Source organism: Gekko japonicus, unplaced genomic scaffold, assembly GCF_001447785.1.
Source record: "Gekko japonicus isolate JY-2015 unplaced genomic scaffold, Gekko_japonicus_V1.1 scaffold1312, whole genome shotgun sequence".
Classification (NCBI taxonomy): domain Eukaryota; kingdom Metazoa; phylum Chordata; class Lepidosauria; order Squamata; family Gekkonidae; genus Gekko; species Gekko japonicus.
In genome coordinates, this window is record NW_015164225.1 from 437,265 (window position 1) to 443,733 (window position 6,469).

The 6,469-nt window shown below is 43.9% G+C and overlaps 1 protein-coding gene across 1 annotated transcript in view; it reads left to right on the top strand.

The window, feature by feature from the left end:
* Nucleotides 1–6,469, top strand: part of LOC107108151 (protein phosphatase 1J-like) — a 28,970-nt gene that overhangs the window by 10,084 nt on the left and 12,417 nt on the right. The gene's annotated exons all lie outside the window — the stretch shown is intronic.

Below are 6,469 nucleotides of genomic sequence, written 5' to 3' on the forward strand. Positions count from 1 at the left end.
ACACACTCCCCCCACCTCCTACACCTAACAGGTGGTTGTCTGTCAGGTGCAGCAGCTGTTGCAGGGTGCTTAAAGCCACGAAGGAGCCTGCCCCAGCAGTAACGCCTTAGTGATCCTGCCAGCCCTGTCTCCACAGTGGCTTCTAATACTCCTCCCCCCTCCCCATCCTACACTAGACAGACAGCTGCGTGTCAGGTGTAGGAGAGGAGGTGGGATGCTTACAGCCGCCATGGAGGTTTGCTCAGCAGGATTGCCTTAGCCCTGCTGCTGGCCCAGCCTCTGCGATGCCTTTAAACATAATCCCCCCCAGCACCAGACAGGCCGGTGTCTGGCAGGTGTAGGAGCAGGGCCAGGGTATGAATGTTTATGGGGAGATAGTAAAGGACACTTCTAGGAGTCATTTCGATGTGTGCCTCCCTCATGAACCTGAATAAATGTCCACCGCATCACCCTCACACCAACTCCCCCTCACACCTCTCACCTCTTACTGCCCCCAAGAAAGCTCCTGGCAAACGTCGAGCCAGATACACCAACGCTACAAGGAGGAGGCAACTTAAGAATGTGGCAAAGACATTTGCACATAGTACTCCTGCAGTGCACTGAGCTGCACAGGCCAAGTACAAGCAAGTTCACCCTGAGGTGCTCAGAACAACACAGTCTCCATATGAGCAAAACAATTCAGGAACACAAGTAGAGAGGCCATCACTTTCATGGAAGGTAGCAGGAGTTGACTTGACAGGCGACTGTTTCTTAAATGGACAGTTCTATGTGGCCTGCTCCAGAGTGAGCTCATCAAGCAGCCTGGTGATCCTAGCACCTGAGGGCAGAATCACCAATGTGGTCTACAGAGAGGTCCTTCAGTAGAGAGAGAAAAAATACTATTTCTCACTTCATTTCTTACACTACAAACTTCTCCATTATAATTCCTACAACAAATGTCACATTTCAGATTTCACATCATCAGAATTGTAACTGGATTTACGAAACTTAAATACCATAGCGAAGCACGGATATCAGGCTAGTATAGCATAAATAAAATAGAAGCCTCTCCTGTAAAATGGGAGAGTCTTATATTCGTTAGACTAAGACTGAAGAGACCCAGACTCGAATCCATGATCAGCCATGAAGACCCCAAGTGACTTTGGCCCAGTCTCTCTCAGCCCAGTCTTCCTCACAGGTTTCTTGTGAAGATGAAGTAGAGAAGGAAAACTATGGGCACGAGCTGAGCTCTTGGGGGAATGGTGGGATGTAAATGTGATAGCCAGACTCCTCCCATCCCTCCGGTGTCCAAAGGCATCAGGAGAGCTCTATGGCTCGTCTTCCAACTTTCCACTGCTTTGAGGGACTCTGGTCTCAGAAATGGGGAAATAGAGACCACACTATCAATGTAAAGCATAATTACACAATATGCCCAACATGTCCTGGGTCATGAGTCCATGACCATACTCATACATAATGGGGAACACGCCTTTAAAACAATTGTTCACTCGGCACTGCAAGGGAGCCCTGGGGGGTGGGGGAAGAGGTTCTGATTTCCTTCCCACCCTGTTTTTGCCAGAGGAAGGACTGGCAGCTGGGCTCTTTGCCCTCTTTCTATGGCTCCTTGTGTCCTTCCTAGGTCATATGACATGTACATCTGACTGTGAATCTGATCGCTGTCCCATGACCCAGCACATGTTGGGCATATCTTATAGCTCGGCCCTTAGACAAAGTCTTTAGAATGTAAAAAAGAAAATGTTGCTGGTGGTTTTCAGAGAAGCATCTGGCTGCATGCCTGCCATACTAGATCATATTCAATAACTTTTTGATGAATTTTTGATGATGAGAGTATTCCGCTGCTCTGGTACAACCATAATGTCTGAAAATAGCAAAATTGTTCAGATAACCAACATTTTTTTTTTGCACATGAACTCGTAGTAAAAAAAGGTGTAGCTATTTTCAGAGTAAAATTCTGATAATTACACAATTATAAGTGGAACCTGACATTGTCAGCAAAACCTTGATACAAGTTGTGCTCTGGTGTGTCCCTCCCCCCCTTAACTTTTGCTTGTGACACCCTGGAAGGTCAAGGCATTTTGACTCCAGCATGTTCAGAGAGGGGAGGGAATTGTATGGAAATCAGCTCTCCCCCACATTCAGGCTGTGTGTCATTGCAACCCTTCCATGTGTATGTTTTCTGAGTCCTTTGCTGTCTCCTTCCAAGCTTGAGCTGTATTTTGCCAAGTAGTAAGCTTTATTGCAGCACCCTGTCATCTGCCGTGCAAATGCCATCCTGGTGCATATATATGTTTTTAGAAATTGTTATTGTCAAGTCATGAATGCTGTTCTCAGCTGTTGTAGAAAATCTGATTACAGAGCAAGTCTAAGGAACATCCTTGATAGCAACTGTGTTCTGAAGAGAACATTCTGAAGGTCGCAGCCAACTCAGAGATGCACAAAGGGAACAGTAGTCAAAGTGTAAAATTTCTGAGTGTAGCTACATTATAGATTCTTACCAATTTTATGCCAGCTTAATTGTAATAACTTCCCTAAGAGAATCCAGGAAAGTTGAGGATTTTCTGTTAGAGAGCCTCACAGAACTATACTTCCCAGGGTTCCTTGGGGAGAAAACAAATTTCTGTCAGTATTTTGTAGAAAAATAAGAGTCCAGTGGTACCTTAACAACTAACAGCATTTATTTTAATACAATCTTTTATGGATCACAGTTCAGTTCACAGTGAAATAAAGGTTAATCTTTAAAGTGCCACTAGACTTTTGTTTCATTTTGCTATGACTAACATGGCTACTTGTGCCCTATGGATTTATAGTTGATATCAAGTCCATTTGTACATCTGCTGTTGGTAACCCAGAGATATCACTACTTTCTGGGCAGGTTGTCTTTTGATGGCACTTTTTTGAGCCCATGCTTTATTAATGAGTTAAGCTAAAACTTTGTTGTTATTTAGGGTTCCTGATCTAGGGAAGTAGGGTGGCAAGCCATCCCTCAGATCCCCTGACTCCAGCTGTCATTTCCCACCACCTCTGAGAAAAATAAAAAAAATTAAATGGCCTTTTCCCAGTGGCATGGCGTCATCTCTGGGAAAACATGAAAGTGATGTCACACCTCTCTAGTGATTGGCAGGAACTCTATGGTCAAACCATTCATAAAGAGGACTGATGTTACTTCTGGGAACCCCCAGAATTCATGTCAGTCCTCTCTAGGAATTGCCCAAAATGTTGTGGTTTTAACATACAGTTTTGGCCAGTTCTTAGAGAGGCATGACATCACTTCCAGGTTTCCCAAGAAGTAGCATCATGCCCCATCCCCAGTCTCCAGCTGGTTACCAGACCAGGCCTGGCAGCCCTACAGAAGGCATCATAGTGTTTTGATTCCACAACTGTTGCCTCTGTTTTCCCAAGGAGACTTTATTTCTTCATACAAACTCCTCTGCCAGGCACTGCCTCTTTCCTGGCTCTTCTTTAAATAATAATGCTACCACTTAGCATTTATATAATGCATTTTGTGTTCAGATCACTTCACAGGCATTATCTGGTACTTCCTATAGCAGCCTTGGAAGGAAGTCCAGTATGTTTATCCCTGTACTTCATCTGGAGGGCTGAGAGAGAGCAATGTGCCCAATGTCACCTAATGAGTTTGTGGCCAAAGTGAGACTTGCACAGAAGACCTCCTTGGACTATAGATCACTCTCTTTGCCACTATGCTGTGGCAGCTCCTGTTCTAGACTCCTATATTCAGGGCAGTGGTGAATGAAATATCTGCACTGAGGCAGTCAAGGTTTTGTTCCTAGAAATCCTGAATTCTGTACCCTGTATAAATTATGCTAATTGAGCAAATTTGCATAGTTTCTGTTATTTACATAATTTATTATTCAGCATTGTTTTCATATTGAATAATTTTTTCTGTGATTCTTAGTAAGCTACCTCTGGTTTGTTAGACTTCAGCTGACATTGCCCTGGTACTTTTAAGCATATCTTTTGTATCAATGAGGCCTGGTAATGTGCTTTTTAAAAAGTGGAAGCTTTAAGTTCAGGGAAGCTGCACCCACTATTACATTTTGTGATTTCCCCCCCCCCAACTCTCACAAAATAATGGCATATATGTAGTCTTACCTATATTCCATTTTTGTGTCATTTTAGCTACTCATCATGAGAAGAGTTTCTCTCCTCACTTTGCCCTCTAGCTGCTAGTACCACACAATCTCCCAACCACCGATAACCAAGAGTATTTTGTACTCTTAAACCATGAGACTTTAAAACAAAGGCCTGAAGCTTCTTGTCTGACAGTGTGGACCACATCAGGAAATCAGACTTCATAGAAAACTGCTGCCTCAAATGGATATTTTGGGCTGTAGTAGGAGTGGGGAGGTGATAAAGTTGTTTTCCACAGATGGAAACCCTTCTGTCTGTGGAAACATTCCACTGAATCCCACCCACTAGGTGGACTTTACAGAAAGATGAGGAGAATGTGTTGTTGCTTCTCAAGTCTGATTGGTTTAATGAGCAGAACTCATTAACTGAGCAGAACTGAGAGCAGTGGGCAGCTCTCAGCAGGAGCACATAAGAAGTCCTCTCTCTTGTACACACAATTCCAGAGAGGTGCAACATTTTCATTAAATCAGTATCACATTTTGGAGCCATCGTAGTCCATCATCAGGATTCTGATGATAGGCCTGCTCAATTTGGTCAAAGGCATCTCCTGGTTTTAAGTGTGAAGTAAGGTAGGAACTCAGCTGAACACCAGGCTTACAGAAAGATGAGGAGAATGTGTTGTTGCTTTTCAAGTCTGATTAGTTTAATTAATAATATCGAAATCGAAAGCATTAACGAGCAGAACTTCTGGCAGTGGGCAGCTCTCAGCAGGAGCACATAACAAGTCCTCTCTCTCGTACACACAGTTCCAGAGAGGTGCAACATTTTCTTTAAATCAGTATCACATTTTGAAGCCATCGTAGTCCATCGTCAGGATTCTGATGATAGGCCTGCTCAATTTGGTCAAAGGCATCTCCTGGTTTTAAGTGTGAAGTAAGGTAGGAACTCAGTTGAACACCAGGCGATTGTAACAACCTTGTTTGATGTTTCAGGGTGACCGCCCATCTCTCAGGGTGTTAGCAATGAACAGGAGTTATTGACTTGAGCGTAGACTGCATCTATTCTCACTGTATGCATTGACAAAAAGACCTTTGTGCTCTCTTTTTGTTAATGCTGACTCATAACATCAACCACGCTTCTCTTTTCATGGTCCCATGCCATTCTTTCTGCTCTGTTTTGTAGTCAGTTTTCCTCTTCCTCTTCTATTCTTCTTCTGTATATCATTTGTCTGAAATAGGCTGTGTTTCCTGATCTCCCACTTTTCATTTGAAATAATTATGAATGCAAGACTCATGGAGGGTTAGTTCAGCAGCCATAGTAGAACATCAGGGCTGCTAATAGCTTGTTAATGGAAATTATTCTTCCTCATAAAAATGTTCATAAGCTTGTGTGGTCTTTCTCTTCCTGAATTTCTCCAACCACACGTTGCCATATTTTTCTGTGTGGCACTAATCCTAACAGGTATATGGAATGCCTGTGAAAGAAATAGGCTGTCAAGAGTTTGCTGCTGTGGTGGTAGAGCCAGTGTGCTGTAGTGGTTAGAGTGTGGGAATGGGATCTGGGGAGCCTGGGTTCAAATTCCTGCTCCGACATGGAAGCTCGTTGGGTGACCTTGGGCTAGTTATACACTGTCATCCTCTCCTGCCTGACAGGGATGTTTGGTGTAGTGGTTAAGTGTACAGACTCTAATCTGGGAGAACCAGGTTTGATTCCCCACTCCTCCACTTGCAGCTGCTGGATGATCCTGACTTAATATACTTTTCAAGATAGCTTTTGAGCCAAAAATAAGGATTTAGTCTAATCCTTTGTGTGTGAGAGCGAGAGAGTATTGTGTGTTTGTGCCTGGATGTCATGGTTGACTTCTGGTGACCCCTAGTGGGGCTTGGACGTTTCAGAGAGGTGGCTTACTATTGCCTGCCTTCCTCTGTGTTCCGGCCCTGGTCTTCCTTGGAGGTCTCACTTCCAAATGCTTGCCAGGGTTGGCCCTGCTTAGCTTCCAAGATCGGGCTTGCCTGGACTATCCTTGACAGAATACAGAGGGGAAAAAATCTAAATAACTTAGATAAAATATGGCACATGCAGCTAAAACATTTTCCCAGGGACTACTTTGCTAGGAAAAGAGGAAAGGGGCTAAAAAGGTAGAATTTGCTTGACTGATCAGTTGGTGCCTATGGACTTAGGAGTGTAAAATATGACATAACTTGCCCTCTGATCTTATCCTCTCCCATAAATAGTAAATGTCTGTCTCAATGGGAAGAGGCTCAGTGGAGGAAGAAGCCATGAGACTGCTTCATACGCAGCATTGCACTGTGTGCATCAGCTGCCCATTCCAGGTACTTGTGCCATGCTCTGTACATGACTGCACATGTGCTTTTTCCCT